This window comes from Arachis hypogaea, chromosome 7 (genome assembly GCF_003086295.3).
Source record: "Arachis hypogaea cultivar Tifrunner chromosome 7, arahy.Tifrunner.gnm2.J5K5, whole genome shotgun sequence".
In the NCBI taxonomy this organism is placed as follows: Eukaryota; Viridiplantae; Streptophyta; class Magnoliopsida; order Fabales; family Fabaceae; genus Arachis; species Arachis hypogaea.
The window spans coordinates 20,222,710-20,248,035 of record NC_092042.1 but is presented as its reverse complement, the minus strand read 5'-3'; the positions used below and the strand labels follow the sequence as shown (position 1 = coordinate 20,248,035).

Sequence of the window (25,326 nt, the reverse complement as noted above, 5' to 3'; positions counted from 1 at the left end):
ATCACAAAATAAGTCTAAAAATGAGAAATTTAAAAAGTCTAGATCATAAAATTTATATTTAAGCTAGATATATTTTTAGTCATTTACAAAAAATATATAACACATCAATATATATATATATATATATATATATATATATAAAAGACCCATCTTATCTCATATTGCTATGGAAAATATTTTCTTCATATCATCCCCACTGTGTTCAGCATATCTCTCAATTAGCTTCAAAACAAAATTTGGCATCCCCATTGTGTTAAGCATATCCAATGCTTTCCTATGAGCACTCTGCAAAATTATTTAGTGTTAACATTGCTAGAAACAAAATTTAAAGCAATATTTTAAATTTAGCTTTTCACCAAAGAAGAGACAGAAGCTACACTTGTTCAAAACCAACTTATTACTCATAAATGAAACTTGCAAGAAAATGAGCCATTTCTTCAAGAAGTGCTATGTAAACAACAGTTTTGACAACTATATATAACTATACAAAAAGTAAAATGAATAATAAAGTGTATTGAGTTTTACAGCAGCAACAGTAAAATTAAAATCAACTTCATTATATCCACTAGTAGCATAAAGTGCACCGCTGAATTCTACAACGGCAACAACAAATCTTTGGAAATGCACACAATGCCCACAATGCCCTGACATTCATATTTGGGAAAAAATCGTCCTTAGCATTCCAACAACTTTTAACATGATCGTTTTGTTAAGAAAGGAACAAAAATAATAATAATTAAAGAGTTAAAAGACAAAAGTTTCACCTTAATCTACCCTACTTAATTAGTACAATATCAATGGTAAAAATGATCAATTAATCTACTCTTCATTAACAAGATCAATATTAACTATACACAATTAATTAATTACTCAATTATCTGTAGCATATAAACACGATAGGATCAAAGAATAAATTAAAGCAGGTAAATTAATTAATCACTTTTCTACTTTATTGTAATGAGTATAGTAATTAGCATTGGATTAGAGAGAATTAAGATGTTAGAATACTAACGAAAAGGGAGAAATCAAATAAGGATAAATTCAATTCACTAATTGAACCACTAGCTAATCATACATGTGACATTCACATTATAACATATACTATCCTAAGTCTAAGAAGATGTATTTTAAAGTGTCGATATTAACAAAAGTATATCTACCTGTAGAATGAACCAGAGTGTGAGTAGGATATTGCCAGCTGTGAGAAGAAAGCCACCAATGACCCAATTTGTATCCACTGATTCAAAGTTTCCATTTAATCGTTGAACAAGATGGAGAGAAGGGGAATCATCAGCAATAATGATGGATGGTCCTTTGTAGAATGTCACTATAAATGCACCTCCTATTGATATTATGCTTCCCACAATTTTTAGCTTGGGTTGTTCTAGTTTTTACATCTATCTTTTCCATCCTTAAGTTGTGGTAGTAATAGCATTGTGAAAAACAAACAAAACACGGAGCAAGAATGGATAATAGAGTAAGATACTAGGATAGTAATTCAGAAAGACATTTTTATTATCTTCTGACCATTTTTGTTTTTATTTTTGTTCTTTTCTGAAACACCTTTGAGCAGCAAATGATGATTGTACATGTTAGAATTTTGTGAAATAAATTCATAAATTGAGAAAGGGAAAGGAACCTGCAAATGATGGCAAGTATGAAGGTGAAAGCAGCAATGAAAGAGTACTTGATTGCAGCAACAAGAATGGCGAAGGAGATGAATAACAGCTACCAGAAAATTTGAACACTCGCCCATGTCAGAATCCCAGTCAACCCAAGCGCAACCACGTTGTCTGGGTCAGGGTCAAAAAGGGAATTCTAACTTGTTGAATTAAGAATACAATTAATTTAATGATGATGACAAATATTAATTTGTTGGGTTAAATATCCAATTGGGTTTAATTATTTCATTTAGTGATGTAGGCCCAAAATAATTGTGTAGCAGCCCAAACAAATGAAACATAGAAAATTTTTGTTCAGATGGAAATCTATGTTGTTTTGGATATAGCAATAAGGAGAAATAGAAGCTCACCAACTGTCCAGATCTATAAAACAAGTGGCTGGCTCCATGAGAAATCAAGGAGGGCTTCATGTCACAATCTGGTGAATCAAGCCCATGATTCATAACAAGCCCAAGAAGAGAACCAAGTCCATTCAATCAATTTGAATTGGTAGCTAACTAAAGTAATGCAACTCCATTTGCATTTGAACTAATTCCGTTTCCTCTAAGCCAACTCTCTGTTCTCTCTATTCTCTCTTTCACATCACCCACGTAGTTTCTCAAAAGCAAGAAATCAACAGCTAGAATGCTAGATGTCCTTTGGGTATAACACAGAGAAGAAAAAGAGAGTTATTTATTGCAAGCCTTGTCTTTCGGACAATACACAATGAAAAAAAAGAGGAAGAAGCTTCTTGAAGAAAAAGTCAAATCGATAAATCCAAAAGCAAAGGGCTCCTCTAGCTTGATCAGAAGATAAAAGTAGATTGTTTCCACTTATATGCATGTTGATAGCTTGATTGAAAGCTACCTTCTTCTACACATACCATTTCGGGATAAAATGAAGAAAGTGGTTGTTGTTTACATCTGTTATGAATCAATTGCTACAATTGTTTCTTGGAGGTAAAACACAAATCTAAAGTCTTGGATTTATCAAATTCATTGAAAATCTGTTTTCAAGGAAGGTGTATTACTTGTCTCTGATTTTAAATCCCTGATTTTTTTAGGCTGATGGAAGAAATAAGAAGACAGACCTCAACTAGCCCTAAATTTAAGAAGCTGACTTTGTGAAGTAAACTCTGGATGCTAAGACAGAGCTCATACAAATAGAAAAAATCATTTCAGTTTGAAGGCAATGAGAGAGAACCAGAATCTGAGTTGCATTGAGAGCATTCCCAGTAAGAGTTCAACGCTTTGGACTATGTTTCTACATCAAAGAAACATACCTCTAAAATGAAGAACAATCATAAAGAGTTCTGAAGTTGGTTCATCTGATAGCTTCAAGGCTATGATCATCATCTCCTTCATGGTTTACTGGTTTATTATTCTGTTTCAATGTTTATCTTTCTCTATTTTCTCTTGAGTGAAAAAAAGGCATAAATATGAGGCATTTGAAATAGCCAAATAGAAAGAAAAGGCAAAGAGAGAAACTTGGAAAGAAAATCCAAAGTTGATTTCAAATTTCTATTTGTTTGTATTTCTATTTTGCATCTTGTATCTGATGTATCCTTTGCTAAGTTGGGTAAGCACTTAGTATAGTGAGAGTCTAGGATGTTGCCTAGCCAAATCAAGCTTATGTTAAAGTTTGGTTTGTCCCAGATAGGATTATATTGAGTACTAGGGAATTGGTGTTTGTAACACTTGAAAGTATAGTGAAAATTCCACCAACGTTGTGGTGGAGACTAGATGTAGGTTTCATTGTACAGAGCAACTGAACCAGAATACATGCTGGTGCCATTTTCTTCTTCTCTGCACTATTTTGTCTCTCTGCGATTTATGAGACAAAACTAAATTATCTCCTGCATAATTCATCATGCAACCAAACAGAAGCAATGTTTTATTTCCTGGTTTCAAGGGTTAATCAATCAACTTAAAAGAAGGCCATATATTCAACCCCCCTTCTCTAGGCCATCAAGAACCTTCAATTGGTATCAAGAGCTAGGTCTTAAGAATCAAGTTTCACAGCTTAGAAGAAAGGTCCAATGACAAACAACATAGGTGCAACCACTGTGGCCTACACTCTAACAGAAGGTCAGTCAAATAACAAGCATCTCTTCTTCAATAGGAAGAACTATGCTTACTAAAAAGAAAGGATGCGGATCTTCATTCAATCAATTGAATATAACATATGGAAGATAGTGGTGAATGGTCCTAAAATCCCTGCAAAGACAAGTGTTGATAGAGTGGTGACTTCAAAGGAGAAAGTTGAATGGAATGATGATGACAAAAAGAAGGTGGAGCTAAATGCTAAAGCAATAAATTGCTACACTGTGCTATCAGTTTCGAGAAATACCAAAAAATATCTAGATGCAAGACGGCAAAAGAAATCTGGGAGAACTCTAAGTTACACACGAGGGCACCAAACAAGTTAAAGAAATAAGGATTGATATGCTGCAAAAAGAATATGAGATGTTCACCATGAAGGTTGGAGAAAGCATTGATGAGATGTTTGAGAGATTCTCAATCATCATCAATAGCCTTGATGCTATGGACTTCACACACACGGAACAAACTCTAGTGAGAAAAGTCCTTGGAAGCCTTACAAAAGAATGGGAAACAAAAGCCATTATCCGAGCCGAGAGTAACAACCTAAGTCTACTAACCTATGATGAGTTGAGAGGGAAACTCTTAGCATATGAAGCCACACACACACTAGCCAGGACACAAATAAAAAAGGAGTGGCCCTAAAATCAAAAGTTGAGTCTAGGGAGAGTGATTCAAGTGACAGTTTTTCAGATGATGAACTTGTCTTTTTTGCTAGGAGATTAAGAAGGCTAATGAGGAGTAAAGGCAAGTACAAAGGATCAAGTTCAAAGGAGCAAAAGAAAGATCTCAGCAAGGTCACTTGTCGTAACTGCAATGAGGTAGGACACTTCAAGTTTAACTGTCCAAAACTCAAGAAAGATGACAAGGCTAAGAAAGAAAAGAAGAAAGTGCTCATGGCTTCTTGGGAGGATCTAGAGAATGATTCGGATGAGGAAGAGGACTTCGAATATAAAGCTCAAGTCTGTTTCATGGCTGGTGATGATCAACTAGAAGAGGTAAATTACTATGACTTATCTCTTGAAGAATTACATATTATTTGTTGATGATCTCACTCAGCATTTTGAAAAATTACTGAAGAAATACAACAAATGCCAATCTGAAAATGAAGTTTTGAAAGCTGAAAATGAGTTTTTGAAAGAAAAAGTGAAGGAGACCAAATGTGCTTTTGATGTTGTTGAAGAAAATAGATTTTTAAAATCTGAAATTGAAAAATTTAAAGAAAAGCACACGGTTGACGCTTCACAAGAACTGATTGCAGAAAATGAAAGATTAAATGAAATGATTAAAAGGTTGAATAATAATTTAGCAAAATTTGCACACAGTTCCAGCAACTAGGACAAATTACTTGCTAATCAAAGACCATTACTTGAAAAATTTGGTTTGGGTTATGTGACAAAGGATGATGTAGTTTTTGAAAAATCATTCACTAAAACCGAAGCATCAAGCTTAAAGACAAAACCTTCATTTAAAATTTCTGGTTTGGGTTACTAAACTAAAACTGGTGCTAGTTTTGAAAAACCATTTTGTGATAAAATGCATCATCTTCAAAGACCAAACCATTGTCCAAAAATTTTGGCCTTGGTTATTTCACTAACAATGAGGTTATTTTTGAAAAACCACACTTTAACAAAAGTGCCTCATATACAAGAACCAAATCTGTTTCAAATAATTTTGGTTTGGGATATGTTGCAAAAACTGGTGCAGTTACTAAAAATCAATTTTGCAAAAAGAAATGCACCTTATTGAAAAACCAGAAAATTTCAAACCTTTAATCACGTTCAACATCGTGAAATCAAAAATATTGTTCTAATTGCAATAAAAATGGTCATTCTTCTCCTCAATATTTTATTGACAAAAGAATTGTGGGAAATAACACATACAAGGTTGTTTGTGATTTTAATGAACTTGTGCAACCAAGGTGGATTAACTTCAAAGGATCCAAATTAATTTGGATACCTAGGGTTGATTAAAATCTTATGCAGATTTGTCTAGGATCCAAGAAAAGGAAAAATATGTGGTACTTAGATAGTGGATGTTCTAGGCATATAACTGGAAGGTCAACTTTCTTCATCAAACTAAACAAGTATGATGGAGGTTTTGTGAGCTTTGGAGATGATGAAAAAGGTAAAATTGTTGCTGTTGGAAAAGTAGGTAACAATCATTCTACTTTCATTGATGATGTCTTTTCGGTTAATGGACTAAGGCATAATCTTTTGAGCATAAGTCAACTGTGTGATTTGGGTTATTTGGTAATTTTTAAAAGATTAGAATGTTGTGTTGTGAATGAAAAGACCAATGATGTATTGTTTATAGCTAAGCATTGTGATAATGTGTATGGACTTACACTTGATGAACTAAAGGATCAAAATGTAGTTTGTTTTCACTCTAAAGAATCTAAAAAGTGGCTATGGCACAAGAGATTGGGTCATGCTAGTATGTTTCAAATAAACAAGCTTGTCAAGAAAGGATTAGTAAAAGATCTTTCTTTGATAAAATTTGACAATGACATCACTTGTGATGCTTGTCAAATGGGAAAACAAACAAAGAGTTCATTTAAATCAAAGGAGTACATCTCTACTAAAAGACCACTTGAATTGCTACATAATGATTTATTTGGTCCAACAAGAACTCAAAGCTTAGGTGGTAAACAATGGGTTAGTGATTGTGGACGACTCCACAAGGTTTGGTTGGGTTTTATTCCTTGCACACAAAAATGAAGCATTTTCGGCTTTTAAAATTTTTAGCAAGAAAATTCAAAATGAAAAAGGATTTAAAGATAGCGTCAATAAGAAGTGACCATGGAAACGACTTTCAAAATCAATCTTTTGAATCTTTTTTGTGAGGAATTTGGAATATCACAAAATTTTTCTTGTCCAAGAACACCACAATAAAATGGTGTTGTTGAAAGAACAAACAGGAGTATTCAAGAAATGACAAGAGCTATGCTTTGTGAGTTATTGAGTTAAGAAATTAACAAACCTAATTGATGATGACAAACATTATTTTATTGGGTTAAATATCCAATTGGGTTTAATTATTTCATTCAGTGATGCAGGCCCAAAATAATTGTGCGGCAATCCAAACCAATGAAACAAAAAAAAGCTTGGTTCAATGGGAATCTAGGTTGTTTCGGGTATGGCAACAAGGAGAAAGAGAAACCCAATAACTGTCCAGATCCATAAAACAAGTGGCTGGCTCCATCAGAAATCAAGAAAGACTTTAGGCCTCATATTTGATGAAGTGAGCCCATAATTCATAACAAGCCCAAGAAAAGATCCAAGTTCATTCAATCAATTTGAATTGGCCAAAATTAAAGAAACAGTAGCCCAAGTGCAAGGAAACAAAAATATTGCTGGTGGGTCTTTCTAACCAACGAAGCCCATAGAAAATAATGCAAAGAAAACAGTTGGGCTAAATGAATGAAATCCAACATAAGCCCAAGATGACTCCATTCAAGCTGAAGCCATCCAATGCACCTCACTAGTTTGCTTAGGTCAGAATCTCAGAAAAAAGGAAAGAGAAAACTTCCTTTAATTTACTGATCATTTTATCAGAGAAGAGAAAAAGAGAAAGCTTAATCATAAAGCAAAGATCTAATCACCCACATCAATTCATATTAAACTGAGTCAGAAATTAAAGGTGATTTATTTCCATTTGCATGCAACTTACTTTCTTCACTTCATCTCAAATCTTTTGCTTTGCCATTTTTGGATAAAAGAAAAAAGTGTTCTCTGTTCTACACTGCTGTACATCCACAGTCACAAGTGTATCTTAGGGACCAAGTTGGTTTTCAATGGCTAAGATAGGGTTTTACCATTGGAAACATTTGTTTATGATTTCTTGTGGCTTTCGGTCAACAAAGAATGTCAGAAACAAAGTCCCTAATTTGAGTAAAAATGGGAGAAAGTGAACGGCTGGGTCGGTGAAGTACAAAGATCAAGAAGTTGACCTAGGAAGAGGAACTCCAGCAACATGCAAGGAGATAAAAGAAGATATTTCATCACTCAGAAGACAAGGAGAGATAACCAGAGTTTGGTGAGCTATGTTCTGAGAAGAAGTTCCCTGAAGAAGTTTCTCTACTTGGACAGTGCTTTCTTTCAAAGAAGCATTCCACCAAAAATGAAGAACTGAATCAGAGACATACAAATCTGGTTTATCACATAGCAAAGAGGCTGTTGAAGAATCAATCTCCTTCATATTTTTACAGATTGTAATATATTTTTCAATGTTTATCTTTCTGTAATTTCTTGAGTGAAAAGGCATAATGAGAGAGCTCAAGAAAAAGCCATGAGTGGAAAAAGGTAGAGTGATACACTTGAAAGAAAATCCTAGAGTTATTTTTCAGATTTCTTTAGGTAAGTCTGTGTCTTGTATCCAGTACTAGTGAGGTACCCCTTTCTTAGTTGGGTGAGCACTAAGAGTGAAAAGTTAGGTATTAGCATAGCCAATGTCAAGTTAGGTTAGAACTTGAGAGTGAAAGGATTGTGTCAATCCTGTGAAATTAGTGTATGTAATACTTTTAACTATAGTAGAAATTCCTCCATTGTTGTGGAGGAGACCGGATGTAGGTTGCATAGCACAAGGCAACCGAACCAGGATACATGCTGGTGTTAGTTTCTCTCTTTTCTGCAATGTTCAATTTTTTGATATTCATGAGACAAAAATAAATTGCCTCATAAATTTTCCACTGCTGAGTCCAAACAAAATTAGAATTCAAAGTTTGTATTAAAGGGTCATTTCAGTAACTTGAAAGAAAGGCATAGATTTAACCCCCCGTCTCTAAACCTACCACAACCTTCAATTGGTATCAGAGCTAAGGTCTCAAGAATAAAGCTTAACCGCTTGGAGCAAAGATCCAATGGCGAACAAGTTGGGCACAACCACAGTTGCCTACACCCTCACTAAAGGCCAGTCAAACAATAGGCCTCTTTTCTTCAACGGGAAGAACTATGCCTACTGGAAAAGAGGATGATGATCTTTATCCAATCCATTGACTACAACATATGGAAGATTGTTGTGAGCGGTCCCAAGATTCCAATAAAAACAAATGCTGATGGAGTGGTGACTCCAAAAGAAGAAGCTGAATGGAATGAGGATGACAAGAAGATGGAGCTGAATGCCAAAGCCATCAACCTTCTTCATTGTGCTATCAACTTTGAAGAGTATCAAAAGGTGTCTAGATGCAAAACAGCCAAAGAAATCTGGAAAAAACTCTAGGTCACACACGAAGGTACTAAATAGGTTAAAGAAACGAGGATTGATATGCTGCAAAAAGAGTACGAGATGTTTAACATGAAGGATGGAGAAAGCATTAATGAAGTGTTTGAGAGATTCTCAATCATAATCAACAACCTTGATGCTATGGGTATAAACTACACAGAACAAACCCTAGTGAGAAAACTCCTTAGAAGCCTCACAAAAGAATGGAAAACCACTGCCATTGTCCTAATCGAGAGCAACAACCTAAGCCCTATAACCTACGATGAGTTGAGAGGAAAACTCATTGCCTATGAAATCACACACACAAACCCGGACTCAAAGAAAAAGGGAATAGCCCTCAAGTCAAAAATAGAACCAAAAGAAAGTGAGTCTAGTGATGGTATTTCAGATGATGAGCTTATGTTTTTTGTTAGGAGATTTAGAAGGATGATGAAGAACAAAGGCAAGTACAAGGGTTCAAGCTCAAAGGAACACAAGATGGACTTGAGCAAAGTGACGTGTCATCATTGCAAGGAGGCTGGACATTTCAAGCTAAACTGTCCAAAGCTTAAGAAGGAGGACAAAGCAAAGAAAGAAAGGAAAAGAGTGCTCATGGCAGCTTGGGAGGATCTTGAGAATGATTCCAATGAAGAAGAAGAGTCCGAAGGTGAAGATAAAGATTGCTTCATGGCTGGAAACAATAATCTTGATGAGGTAAATTACTATGACTTGTCCTTGGATGATTTACATGCCATTATTGATGATCTCACTTTAAACACCTCAAAACTGCTAGATAAGTACATTAAGTGCAGATCTGAAAAAGATGTGTTAAAAGCTGAAAATGAATTCTTAAGAAAAAAAGTGAAGGAAACGGAGTGTGCTTTGGACATTATTGAAGAAAACAGATTTCTAAAATCTGAACTTGAAATATTAAAAGGAAAGCACATTATGGACCCTTCTTAAGAGTTAATTGCTGAAAATAAAAGATTAAATGATATGATTAAGAGGCTAAATGGTGACTTAGCAAAATTTGCTCAAAGTTCTAGCAACTTGGACAAATTACTTGCAAGACAAAGATCATTGTTTGAAAAATATGGCTTAGGTTATATAACCAAGGAATGTGCAGTTTTTAATGATTCCTCTATGAAATTTGTGGCTTCTTCATCAAATACTAAATCCACATTCAACAAATCTGGTATTGGACATGTTCCCATATTTGAAGAAAAATTTGCTGAAGTTTACACAAATGAAACTGAGCCTTCACCAAGAACCAAACCTACTTCAATTAGGCCAGGTTTGGGGTTCAATTCGAAAAATGAGGTAGCTTTCAAAAACACTCTATTTTACAACAAAATCTCATATTCGAAAAGTCCAAATGTTTCAAAAAATTCTGGTTGGAACACTTTTGTAAAGAGGAATAATTTCAACAAAAATCAGTTTGTCAAAAAGAAATTACCTCTTCCAAGAACCAGAAAATTTCAGCACTTTAATCATTTTCAGCATGATAGCTCATATCATTTTTAGAAATATGCACCTGAAAATCATTGTTTTAATTGCAATAAATTTGGTCATTCACATTCACAATGCTTCGTTGAAAAGAGAATTGTGGAAAACCAAATTTACAATGTTGTTTGTGATTTCAATGCACTTGGGCAACCAAGATGGATTAACTTCAAAGGATCTAAATTAATTTGGATACCTAAGGTTACTTGAAGCTTTTCATGCAGATTTGCCTAGCATCCAAGAACAAAAAGGATATGTGGTACTTGGATAGTGGATGCTCAAGGCACATGACTAGAAGGTTAACTTACTTCATCAAACTAAACAAGTATGATGGAGGTTTTGTGACCTTTGGAGATGATGGTAAAGGTAAAATTATTGTTGTTGGAAAAGTAGGTAATGAACACTCTACTTTCATTGATGATGTATTTTTGGTGTGTGGATTGAAATTCAATCTTTTGAGTATAAGTTAGCTATGTGATTTAGGATATTTAGTGACTTTCAAAAGACTTGAGTGCTGTGTTGTTAGTGAAAAGACCAATGAAGTACTTTTTGTTGCCAAGCATTTTAATAATGTGTATGGACTTACTCTTGATGAACTAAAGGATCAAAATATAGCTTGTTTTCATTCTAAAGAATCTGAAAAGTGGCTATGGCACAAGAGATTGGGCCATGCAAGTATGTTTCAAATAAATAAACTTGTAAATAAAGGGTTAGTAAGAGGTCTTCCTTAGATAAGGTTTGACAAAGACATCACTTGTGATGCTTGCCAAATGGGAAAACAAACAAAAAGTTCATTTAAACCAAAAGAAGACATCTCTACTAAAAGGCCAGTTGAGTTGCTACACATTGATTTATTTGGTCCAACAAGAACTCAAAGCCTAGGTGGTAAACATTATGGTTTAGTGATTGTGGATGACTATTCTAGGTTTGGTTGGGTTTTATTTCTTGCACACAAAAATGAAGCTTTTTCGGCCTTTGAAAGCTTTTGCAAGAAAATTCAAAATGAAAAGGATTTAAAGATCTCTTCTATAAGAAGTGATCATGGAATCGAATTTGAAAACAATTTATTTGAATCTTTTTGTGAGAAATTTGGAATATCTCACAACTTCTCTTGTCCAAGGATACCACAACAAAACGGTGTTGTGGAAAGAAGAAATAGAAGTACTCAAGAAATGACAAGAGCTATGCTTTGTGAGAGCAATGTTCCAAAATTCCTTTGGGCTGAAGCGGTTAACACAGCTTGCCACATTAAATTTTTTAAGAAAACCCCTTATGAACTTTGGCAAGGTTATCCACCAAACTTTGACTACTTGCACATCTTTGGATGCAAATGTTTTGTTCTTAATAACAAGGATAATTTAGATAAATTTGATCCAAAGGCGTACGAGTGCTTGTTTGTAGGATATTTCACAACTAGTAAAGCATTTAGAGTTTATCATCAAGATGCTAGGATTATTGAGGAGTTCATACATATTACATTCTGTGATACTAACTTGGTGCAAAGTATTTTGGAAGATTGTGATACAGGGAATCAAGCTCAAAAGAACGATAAAACTGCACAAAATCATGAAAATGGAAATTCTGGACAAGCTGAACCAGAATTGCAGCTGTTGAAAATTCAAGAGACAATTCCATTTTGTCTCGTGAATCTGAAGGAGATCCTGAAACTAGCAACACCCAGAATCCCTTGGTGACTGAATCTGCCTCCAAGTCCACTAGACCTCGTGAATGCAGATTCTTGAAGAATTATCCTGAAGAATCTGTCATAGGGGACGTCTCTCATGGGGTGAAAACTTGGTCTTCAACTAGAAAGGCAAATGAAGGAACAAACATTGCCCTTCTCTCTCAAATGGAGCCTCAGAAATATCAAAGAAGCCCTTAATGACCCTTCTTGGGTAAAGGCAATGAAAGATGAGCTTCTTCAATTTGAGAAGAACCAAGTGTGGACATTGGTTCCAAGGCCGAATGGAAAGAAAGTGACTGGCACCAAGTTGATTTGTTCGGAACAAGCTAGGAGAGGATGGTAGCATTGCAAGAAACAAAGCAAGGCTAGTGGCACAAGGATATGACCAAGAAGAAGGAATAGACTTTGATGCATCCTTTGCCCCTGTTACCCGAATGGAAGCCATAAGACTTCTCTTAGCTTATGCTATTTTTTGTGATTTTAAATTATATCAAATGGATGTGAAATGTGCATTCTTGAATGGTGTGATAGATAGAGAAGTGTATGTAGAGCAGCCACCTGGTTTTGAAAATAAAGAGCACTCCAAGCATGTTTTCAAATTATCAAAAGCTCTCTATGGTTTAAGACAAGCTCCTAGAGCTTGGTATGAGAGACTTAGCTCTTTTTTTTTTTGAAAAATGATTTTCAAAGAGGCACCATAGACACAACTCTATTTTTCAAGAATTCCAATGATTCTTGAAATTCTAGTCCAAATATATGTTGATGACATTATTTTTGGATCAGCCAATGAATCCCTTTGTTCCGAAATCGGAAAGCTCATGACAAGTGAATTTGACATGAGTATGATGGGTGAACTTTTTTTTTCTTGGGCTACAAATTAAACAAACTAAAAATGGTATTTTCATTCATCAAGAGAAGTATGCCAAGGAACTAGTTAAGAAATTTGGTATGAAAAATGTCAAACCCATGGGAACTCTGGTGCACGAAATTGTGATCAATACTTTTCACAACTCAAATAATCCCCGGTAATGAATCCAAAAACTTGGTGTTCAATACCATGGCATAAACACAACTTCGCACAACTAACCAGCAAGTGCACTGGGTCGTCCAAGTAATAAACCTTACGCGAGTAAAGGTCGATCCCACGGAGATTGTTGGTATGAAGCAAGCTATGGTCACCTTGTAAATCTTAGTCAGGTAAACTCAAATGATTATGGATGATGTATGAATAAAACATAAAGATAAAGATAGAGATACTTATGTATTTCATTGGTAAGAACTTCAGACAAGTGTATGAAGATGCTTTGTCCCTTTTGTCTCTCTGCTTTCCTACTGTCTCCATCCAATCCTTCTTACTCCTTTCTATGGCAAGCTGTATGTAGGGTTTCACCGTTGTCAGTGGCTACCTCCCATCCTCTCAGTGAAAATGTTCAACGCACCCTGTCACGACACGGCTAATCATCTATCGGTTCTCAATCAGGTTGGAATAGAATCCAGTGATTCTTTTGCGTCTGTCACTAACGCCCAGCCCTCAGGAGTTTGAAGCTCGTCACAGTCATTCAATCATTGAATCCTACTCAGAATACCATAGACAAGGTTTAGACCTTCCGGATTCTCTTGAATGCAGCCATCAATTCTAGCTTATACCACGAAGATTCCGGTTAAAGAATCCAAGAGATATCCACCCAATCTAAGGTAGAACGGAGGTGATTGACAGTCACACGTTCATAGGTGAGAATGATGATGAGTGTCATGGATCATCACATTCATCAAGTTGAAGAACAAGTGATATCTTAGAACAAGAACAAGCTGAATTGAATAGAAGAACAATAGTAATTGTATTAATACTCGAGGTACAGCAGAGCTCCACACCTTAATCTATGGTGTGTAGAAACTCCACCGTTGAAAATACATAAGAACAAGGTCTAGGCATGGCCGTGAGGCTAGCCTCCCAATGATCTAAGAACTAGATGTCCAAAGATGATCTAGAGATCTAAAAATGATCAAAAGATTAAAAATACAATAGTAAAAGGTCCTACTTATAGAGAACTAGTAGCCTAGGGTTTACAGAGATGAGTAAATGACATAAAGATCCACTTCCGGGCCCACTTGGTGTGTGCTTGGGCTGAGCATTGAAGCATTTTCATGTAGAGACTCTTCTTGGAGTTAAACGCCAGCTTTTGTGCCAGTTTGGGCGTTTAACTCCCATTCTTGTGCCAGTTCCAGCTTTTAAGGCGGGACAGTTTTGAGCTGATTTGGAACGCCGGTTTGGGCCATCAAATCTTAAGCAAAGTATGGACTATTATATATTGCTGGAAAGACCAGGATGTCTACTTTCCAACGCCATTGAGAGCGCGCCAATTGGGCTTCTGTAGCTCCAGAAAATCCACTTCGAGTGCAGGGAGGTCAGAATCCAACAGCATCTGCAGTCCTTTTCAGCCTCTGAATCAGATTTTTGCTCAAGTCCCTCAATTTCAGCCAGAAAATACCTGAAATCACAGAAAAACACACAAACTCATAGTAAAGTCCAGAAAAGTGAATTTTAACTAAAAACTAATAAAAATATACTAAAAACTAACTAGAACATACTAAAAACATACTAAAAACAATGCCAAAAAGCGTATAAATTATCCGCTCATCACAACACCAAACTTAAATTGTTGCTTGTCCTCAAGAAACTTAAAATCAAATAAGATAAAAAGAAGAGAATATACAATGAATTCCAAAAACATCTATGAAGATCAGTATTAATTAGATGAGCGGGACTTTTAGCTTTTTGCCTCTGAACAGTTTTGGCATGTCACTCTATCCTTTGAAATTTAGAATGATTGGCTTCTTTAGGAACTCAGAATCTAGATAGTGTTATTGATTCTCCTAGTTAAGTATGATGATTCTTGAACATAGCTACTTATTGAGTCTTGGCCGTGGCCCAAAGCACTTTGTCTTTCAGTATTACCACCGGATACATACATGCCACAGACACATAATTGGGTGAACCTTTTCAGATTGTGACTCAGCTTTGCTAGAGTCCCCAACTAGAGGTGTCCATGGTTCTTAAACACACTCTTTTTGCCTTGGATCAAACCTTTATTTTTTTCTTTTCTCTCTTTTTTTCGTTTTCTTTTTCTCTTTTTTTTTCGTTTTTCTTCTTCTCTTTTTTTTTGTGTATTCACTGCTTTTTCTTGCTTCAAGAATCATTTTTTATGATTTTTCAGATTCTCAGTAACATGTCTCCTTTTTCATCATTCTTTCAAGAGCCAACATTCATGAACCACAAATTCAAAAGACATATGCATGATGAGCGGATAATTTATACGCTTTTTGGCAGTGTTTTTAGGTAGTTTTTAGTAAGTTCAAGCTACTTTTAGGGATGTTTTCATTAGTTTTTATGTCAAATTCACATTTCTGGACTTCACTATGAGTTTGTGTGTTTTTCTGTGATTTCAGGTAAATTCTGGCTGAAATTGAGGGACTTGAGCAAAACTCTGAAAAAGGCTGACAAAAGGACTGATGATGCTGTTGGAATCTGACCTCCCTGCACTCGAAATGGATTTTCTGGAGCTACAGAACTCCAAATGGCGCGCTTCCAACGGCTTTGGAAAGTAGACATCCAGAGCTTTCCATCAATATATAATAGTCCATACTTTTTTCGGAAATTGACGACGTAACTTGGCGTTGAACGCCAAGTACATGCTGCTGTCTGGAGTTAAACGCCAGAAAAACGTCATGATCCGGAGTTGAACGCCCAAAACACGTCATAACTTGGAGTTCAACTCCAAGAAAAGCCTCAGCTCGTGGATAGATCAAGCTCAGCCCAAGCATACACCAAGTGGGCCCCGGAAGTGGATTTATGCATCAATTACTTACTCATGTAAACCCTAGTAGCTAGTCTAGTATAAATAGGATAAGTTACTACTGTATTAGACATCTTTTGACAGTTTAATCTCTTGACTGTTTAGCCTTTGATTATTCGGTCTCTTGATCACTCAAGGGGGCTGGCCATTCGGCCATGCCTGAACCTTTTACTTATGTATTTTCAACAGTGGAGTTTCTGCACACCATAGATTAAGGGTGTGGAGCTCTGCTGTACCTCAAGTTTCAATACAATCACTATTACTCGTTATTCAATTCTCTTTTATTCTTATTCCAAGATATACGTTACACTTAACTTGATGAATGTGATGATCCATGACACTCATCATCATTCTCACCTATGAACCTACGTGACTGACAACCACTTCCGTTCTACCTTAGGCCAGGCGCATATCTCTTAGATTCTCCAACAGAATCTTCGTGGTATAAGCTAGATAGATGGCGGCATTCATGAGGATCCGGAAAGTCTAACCTTGTCTGTGGTATTCCGAGTAGGATCCTGGGAATCCGGAAAGTCTAACCTTGTCTGTGGTATTCCGAGTAGGATTCCGGTATTGAATGACTGTGACGAGCTTCAAACTCCTGAAGGCTGGGCGTTAGTGACAAACGCAAAAGAATCAATAGATTCTATTCCAACCTGATTGAGAACCGACAGATGATTAGCCGTGCTGTGACAGAGCATAGGAACGTTTTCACTGAGAGGACGGGATGTAGCCATCAACCAAGGGTGATGCCTCCAGACGACTAGCCGTGTAGTGACAGCGCATAGGATCATTTTTCCGAGAGGATTGAAAGTAGCCACCGCTGATGGTGATGCCCTACATACAGCTTGCCATGGAAAGGAGTAAGAAGGATTGAAGGAAGAGTGAGTAGTGAAGTAGAGTTTCAAGAGGAGCACAGCATCTCCATACACCTATCTGAAATTCTCACTATTGATTTACATAAGTATTTCTATCCCTTTTTAGTTTCTATTTATTATTAATTTTTGAAATCCATAAACCAATTTAATCTGCCTAACTGAGATTTACAAGGTGACCATAGCTTGCTTCATACCAACAATCTCTGTGGGATCGACCCTTACTCACGTAAGGTATTACTTGGACGACCCAGTACACTTGCTGGTTAGTTGAACGGAGTTGTGTCCACACATAAGTGCCATAATAAGGATTCCATACAACAACAAAGAATACTACATTGATGTGATCACAATTTCGTCCACCAATGCACTGTTTAAGCATACATTCAGAAAACAAAAGTATTGCCACCACATCAAAATAATTAATCTGTTATAAAATTTAAAATTCATGCAATTCTTCTCTTTTCCAATTAAGAACATTTTTCATTCAAGAAAGGTGATGGATTCATAGGACATTCATAACTTTAAGGCATAGACACTAAGACACTAATGATCACAAGACACAAACATACATAAACATAAGCATAATTTTCGAAAAACAGGAAAATAAGAAACAAGGAGATTAAAGAACGGGTCCACCTCAGTGATGGCGGCTTGTTCTTCCTCTTGAAGATCTTATGGATTGCTTGAGCTCCTCAATGTCTCTTCCTTGTCTTTGTTGCTCCTCTCTCATGATTCTTTGATCTTCTCTAATTTCATGGAGGAGGATGGAATATTCTTGGTGCTCCACCCTTAGTTGTCCCATGTTGGAACTCAATTCTCCTAGGGAGGTGTTCAGTTGCTCCCAATAGTTTTGAGGAGGAAAGTGCATCCCTTGAGGCATCTCAGGGATTTCATGACGAGAGGGGTCCCTTGTTTGCTCCATCCTTTTCTTAGTGATGGGCTTGTCCTCATCAATGGGGATGTCTCCCTCTATGTCAACTCCAACTGAATAACAGAGGTGACAAATGAGATGAGGAAAGGCTAACCTTGCCAAGGTAGAGGACTTGTCCGCCACCTTATAAAGTTCTTGGGATATAACCTCATGAACTTCTATTTCTTCTCCAATCATGATGCTATGAATCATGATAGCCCGGTCTATAGTAACTTCGGACCGGTTGCTAGTGGGAATGATTGAGTGTTGGATAAACTCCAACCATCCCCTAGCCACGGGTTTGAGGTCATGCCTTCTCAGTTGAACCGGCTTTCCTCTTGAATCTCTCTTCCATTGGGCGCCCTCTTCACAAATGACTGTGAGGACTTGGTCCAACCTTTGATCAAAGTTGACCCTTCTAGTGTAAGGATGTTCATCTCCTTGCATCATGGGCAAGTTGAATGCCAACCTTACATTTTCCGGACTAAAATCCAAGTACTTCCCCCGAACCATAGTAAGCCAATTCTTTGGGTCCGGGTTCACACTTTGATCATGGTTCTTGGTGATCCATGCATTGGCATAGAACTCTTGAACCATTGAGATTCCGACTTGTTGAATGGAGTTGGTAAGGACTTCCTAACCTCTTCTTCGGATCTCATGTCGGATCTCCGGATATTCACTCTTTTTGAGTTTGAAAGGGACCTCGGGGATCACCTTCTTCAAGGCCACAACTTCATAGAAATGGTCTTGATGCACCCTTGAGAAGAATCTCTCCATCTCCCATGACTCGAAGGTGGAAGCTTTTGCCTTCCCTTTCCTCTTTCTAGAGGTTTCTCCGGCCTTGGATACCATAAATGGTTATGGAAAAACAAAAAGCAATGCTTTTACCACACCAAACTTAAAAGGTTTGCTCGTCCTCGAGCAAAAGAAGAAAGAAGAGAGTAGAAGAAGAAGAAATGAAGGAGATGGAGGAGGCTTTGTGGTTCGGCCAAAGGGGGAGAAGTCGTGTTTAGGTTGTGTGAAAATGAAGGAGTGAAGATGGGTTTATATAGGGGTGAAGAGAGGGGTAGGGTTCGGCTATGGGAGGGTGGGTTTTTATGAAGGATGGATGTGAGTGGTGAAGAGAAAGATGGGATTTGATAGGTGAAGGGTTTTTGGGGAAGAGGTGTTGAGGTGATTGGTGAATGGGTGAAGAAGAGAGAGAGTGGTGGGGTAGGTGGGGATCCTGTGGGGTCCACAGATCCTGAGGTGTCAAGGAAAAGTCATCCCTGCACCAAGTGGCGAGCAAAATTGCTCCCTGTGCCAATTCTGGCATTAAACGCTGGGCTGGTGCCCATTTCTGGCGTTTAACGCCAACTTCTTGCCCTTTCCTGGCGTTTAACGCTAGTCTGGTGCCCCTTTCTGGCGTTAAACGCCTAGAATGGTGCCAGACTGGGCGTTAAACACCCATTTGCTAGCTTCACTGGCGTTTAAACGCCGGCAAGTTCTCCTCCAGGGTGTGCTGTTTTTCTTTCTGTTTTTCATTCTGTTCTTGCTTTTTCAATTGATTTTGTGACTTCTCATGACCATCAACCTACAGAAAATATAAAATAACAAAGGAAAATAGATAAATATAATAAGATTGGGTTGCCTCCCAACAAGCGCTTCTTTAATGTCAGTAGCTTGACAGAGGGCTCTCATGGAGCCTCACAGATGCTCAGAGCTATGTTGGAACCTCCCAACACCAAACTTAGAGTTTGAATGTGGGGGTTCAACACCAAACTTAGAAGTTGGTTGTGGCCTCCCAACACCAAACTTAGAGTTTGACTGTGGGAGCTCTGTTTGACTCTGTTTTGAGAGAAGCTCATCATGCTTCCTCTCCATGGTGACAGAGGAATATCCTTGAGCCTTAAACACAAGGGATTCTTCATTCACTTGAATGATCAGCTCTCCTCTGTCCACATCAATCACAGCCTTTGCTGTGGCTAGGAAGGGTCTGCCAAGGATGATGGACTCATCCATGCACTTCCCAGTCTCTAGGACTATGAGATCAGCAGAGATGTAATGGTCTTCAACTTTTACCAGAACATCCTCTACAAGTCCATAAGCTTGTTTTCTTGAATTGTCTGCCATCTCTAGTGAGATTTTTGCAGCTTGCACTTCAAAGATCCCTAGCTTCTCCATTACAGAGAGAGGCATGAGGTTTACACTTGACCCTAGGTCACACAAGGCCTTCTTGAAGGTCATGGTGCCTATGGTACAAGGTATTGAAAACTTCCCAGGATCTTGTCTCTTTTGAGGTAGTTTCTGCCTAGACAAGTCATCCAGTTCTTTGGTGAGCAAAGGGGGTTCATCCTCCCAAGTCTCATTACCAAATAACTTGTCATTTAGCTTCATGATTGCTCCAAGGTATTTAGCAACTTGCTCTTCAGTGACATACTCATCCTCTTCAGAGGAAGAATACTCATCAGAGCTCATGAATGGCAGAGGTAAATCCAATGGAATCTCTATGGTCTCAGTTGGAGCCTCAGATTCCCATGGTTCCTCATTGGGGAACACATTGGAGGCCAGTGGACGTCCATTGAGGTCTTCCTCAGTGGCGTTCACTGCCTCTCCCTCCTCTCCAAATTCGGCCATGTTGATGGCTTTGCACCTCTCCTTTTGGATTTTCCTCTGTGTTGCTTGGAAGAGTACTAGGAGGGAGTTCAGTAATTTTCTTGCTCAGCTGACCTACTTGTGCCTCCAAGTTTCTAATGGAGGACCTTGTTTCAGTCATGAAACTTTGAGTGGTTTTGATTAGATCAGAGACCATGGTTGCTAAGTCAGAGGTGTTCTGCTTAGAACTCTCTGTCTGTTGCTGAGAAGATGATGGAAATGGCTTGCCATTGCTAAACCTGTTTCTTCCACCATTATTGTTGTTGAAACCTTGTTGAGGTCTCTGTTGATCCTTCCATGAGAGATTTGGATGTTTTCTCCATGAATGATTATAGGTGTTTCCATAGGGTTCTCCCATGTAATTCACCTCTTCCATTGAAGGGTTCTCAGGATCATAAGCTTCTTCTTCAGATGAAGCTTCCTTAGTACTGCTTGGTGCATTTTGCATTCCAAACAGACTTTGAGAAATCAAATTGACTTGCTGAGTCAATATCTTGTTTTGAGCCAATATGGCATTCAGAGTATCAATCTCAAGAACTCCTTTCTTCTGATTAGTCCCATTATTCACAGGATTCCTTTCAGAAGTGTACATGAATTGGTTATTTGCAACCATTTCAATTAGTTCTTGAGCTTCTGCAGGCGTCTTCTTCAGATGAAGAGATCCTCCAGCAGAGCTATCCAAAGACATCTTGGATAGTTCAGACAGACCATCATAGAAAATGCCTATGATGCTCCATTCAGAAAGCATATCAGAGGGACACTTTCTGATTAATTGTTTGTATCTTTCCCAAGCTTCATAGAGGGATTCTTCTTCCTTCTGTCTGAAGGTTTGGACTTCCACTCTAAGCTTACTCAATTTTTGAGGTGGAAAGAACTTTGCCAAGAAGGCATTGACTAGCTTTTCCCAAGAGTTCAGGCTTTCTTTAGGTTATGAGTCCAACCATGTCCTAGCTCTGTCTCTTACAGCAAAAGGGAATAGCATAAGTCTGTAGACCTCAGGGTCAACCCCATTAGTCTTGACAGTGTCACAGATTTGCAAGAACTCAGCTAAAAACTGATGAGGATCTTCTAATGGAAGTCCATGAAACTTGCAATTCTGTTGCATTAGAGAAACTAATTGAGGCTTAAGCTCAAAATTGTTTGCTCCAATGGCAAGGATAGAGATGCTTCTCTCATAGAAGTCGGGAGTAGGTGCAGTAAAGTCACCCAGCACCTTCCTTGCATTGTTGGCATTGTTGTTGTTTTTGGCTGCCATGGGTTCTTCTTGTTTGAAGATTTCTGTTAGGTCCTCTACAGAGAATTGTGCCTTAGCTTCTCTTAGCTTTCGCTTCAAGGTCCTTTCAGGTTCAGGATCAGCCTCAACAAGAATGCTTTTGTCTTTGCTCCTGCTCATATGAAAGAGAAGAGAACAAGAAAATATGGAATCCTCTATGTCACAGTATAGAGATTCCTTGAGGTGTCAGAGGAAAAGAAAAATGGAAGGAAGAGGTAGAAAATTCGAACTTGTCAAGAAAGATGGAGTTCGAATTGTGCATTAAGGAATAGTGTTAGTCCATAAATAGAAGGATGTGAGAAGAGGGGAAGAAATTTTCGAAAATAATTTCAAAAGATTTTAAAAACATTTTGAAAAACTTTAATTGATTTTCGAAAACCATGATTGAGAAAGAAGTAAAGTGATTTTTGAAAAAGATTTTGAAATTAGAAATCAAAAAGATTTGATTGAAAACTATTTTGAAAAAGATGTGGTTAAGAAGATATGATTGGTTTTAAAAAGATGTGATTGAGAAGATATGATTTGAAAAACATTTTAAAAGGATTTGATTTTAAAAAATTAATAACTTGGCTAACAAGAAAAGATATAATTCAAACATTAAACCTTTCTCAACAGAAAAGGCAACATACTTGAAATGTTGAATTAAATCATTAATTGATAGCAAGTATTTTTGAAAATAGAAAGAAATTGATTTTGAAAAAGATTTGATTGAAAAAATTTGATTTGAAAAAGATTTGATTTTGAAAAGATTTTGAAAACTAAAAAATATTTGATTTGAAAACAAAATCTTCCTTCTCGTGCCATCCTGGCGTTAAACGCCCAGAATGGTGCACATTCTGGCGTTTAACGCCCAAACCACTACCCGTTTGGGCGTTAAACGCCCAGCCAGGCACCCTGGCTGGCGTTTAAATGCCAGTTTGTCTTCCTTACTGGGCATTTTGAACGCCCAGTTTTTTTCTGTGTAATTCCTCTGCTGAATGTTCTGAATCTTCAATCCTCTGTATTATTGACTTGAAAAGACACAAACTAAAAATATTTATGGATTTTTAATAATAAGGAATAATCAAAATGCAACTAAAATCAAATAACAATGCATGCAAGACACCAAACTTAGCAGTTTGTATACTACTGACACTAACAAAATGAGAATGCATATGAGACACATAAAGTTCATTTAAACCAAAGGAAGACATCTCTACTAAAAGGCCACTTGAGTTGCTACACATTGATTTATTTGGTCCAACAAGAACTCAAAGCCTAGGTGGTAAACATTATGGTTTAGTGATTGTGGATGACTATTCTAGGTTTGGTTGGGTTTTATTTCTTGCACACAAAAATGAAGCTTTTTCGGCCTTTGAAAGCTTTTGCAAGAAAATTCAAAATGAAAAGGATTTAAAGATCTCTTCTATAAGAAGTGATCATGGAATCGAATTTGAAAACAATTTATTTGAATCTTTTTGTGAGAAATTTGGAATATCTCACAACTTCTCTTGTCCAAGGACACCACAACAAAACGGTGTTGTGGAAAGAAGAAATAGAAGTACTCAAGAAATGACAAGAGCTATGCTTTGTGAGAGCAATGTTCCAAAATTCCTTTGGGCTGAAGCGGTTAACACAGCTTGCCACATTAAATTTTTTAAGAAAACCCCTTATGAACTTTGGCAAGGTTATCCACCAAACTTTGACTACTTGCACATATTTGGATGCAAATGTTTTGTTCTTAATAACAAGGATAATTTAGATAAATTTGATCCAAAGGCGTACGAGTGCTTGTTTGTAAGATATTTCACAACTAGTAAAGCATTTAGAGTTTATCATCAAGATGCTAGGATTATTGAGGAGTCCATACATATTACATTCTGTGATACTAACTTGGTGCAAAGTATTTTGGAAGATTGTGATACAGGGAATCAAGCTCAAAAGAACGATAAAACTGCACAAAATCATGAAAATGGAAATTCTGGACAAGCTGAACCAGAATTGCAGCTGTTGAAAATTCAAGAGACAATTCCATTTTGTCTCGTGAATCTGAAGGAGATCCTGAAACTAGCAACACCCAGAATCCCTTGGTGACTGAATCTGCCTCCAAGTCCACCAGACCTCGTGAATGCAGATTCTTGAAGAATTATCCTGAAGAATCTGTCATAGGGGACGTCTCTCATGGGGTGAAAACTTGGTCTTCAACTAGAAAGGCAAATGAAGGAACAAACATTGCCCTTCTCTCTCAAATGGAGCCTCAGAAATATCAAAGAAGCCCTTAATGACCCTTCTTGGGTAAAGGCAATGAAAGATGAGCTTCTTCAATTTGAGAAGAACCAAGTGTGGACATTGGTTCCAAGGCCGAATGGAAAGAAAGTGACTGGCACCAAGTTGATTTGTTCGGAACAAGCTAGGAGAGGATGGTAGCATTGCAAGAAACAAAGCAAGGCTAGTGGCACAAGGATATGACCAAGAAGAAGGAATAGACTTTGATGAATCCTTTGCCCCTGTTACCCGAATGGAAGCCATAAGACTTCTCTTAGCTTATGCTATTTTTTGTGATTTTAAATTATATCAAATGGATGTGAAATGTGCATTCTTGAATGGTGTGATAGATAGAGAAGTGTATGTAGAGCAGCCACCTGGTTTTGAAAATAAAGAGCACTCCAAGCATGTTTTCAAATTATCAAAAGCTCTCTATGGTTTAAGACAAGCTCCTAGAGCTTGGTATGAGAGACTTAGCTTTTTTTTTTTTGAAAAATGATTTTCAAAGAGGCACCACAGACACAACTCTATTTTTCAAGAATTCCAATGATTCTTGAAATTCTAGTCCAAATATATATTGATGACATTATTTTTGGATCAGCCAATGAATCCCTTTGTTCCGAATTCGGAAAGCTCATGACAAGTGAATTTGACATGAGTATGATGGGTGAACTTATTTTTTTTCTTGGGCTACAAATTAAACAAACTAAAAATGGTATTTTCATTCATCAAGAGAAGTATGCCAAGGAACTAGTTAAAAAATTTGGTATGAAAAATGCCAAACCCATGGGAACTCTGGTGCACGAAATTGTGATCAATACTTTTCACAACTCAAATAATCCCCGGTAATGAATCCAAAAACTTGGTGTTCAATACCATGGCATAAACACAACTTCGCACAACTAACCAGCAAGTGCACTGGGTCGTCCAAGTAATAAACCTTACGCGAGTAAAGGTCGATCCCACGGAGATTGTTGGTATGAAGCAAGCTATGGTCACCTTGTAAATCTTAGTCAGGTAAACTCAAATGATTATGGATGATGTATGAATAAAACATAAAGATAAAGATAGAGATACTTATGTATTTCATTGGTAAGAACTTCAGACAAGTGTATGAAGATGCTTTGTCCCTTTTGTCTCTCTGCTTTCCTACTGTCTCCATCCAATCCTTCTTACTCCTTTCTATGGCAAGCTGTATGTAGGGTTTCACCGTTGTCAGTGGCTACCTCCCATCCTCTCAGTGAAAATGTTCAACGCACCCTGTCACGGCACGGCTAATCATCTAGCGGTTCTCAATCAGGTTGGAATAGAATCCAGTGATTCTTTTGCGTCTGTCACTAACGCCCAGCCCTCAGGAGTTTGAAGCTCGTCACAGTCATTCAAT

At 37.3% G+C, this 25,326-nt stretch overlaps 1 non-coding gene across 1 annotated transcript; it reads left to right on the top strand.

The window, feature by feature from the left end:
* Nucleotides 1-21,167: 21,167 nt before the first annotated feature.
* LOC112704234 (small nucleolar RNA R71) lies at nt 21,168-21,275 on the top strand. The gene has a single exon (XR_003154869.1). It is a non-coding gene; the product is annotated as a small nucleolar RNA R71 (small nucleolar RNA).
* Nucleotides 21,276-25,326: the final 4,051 nt, after the last annotated feature.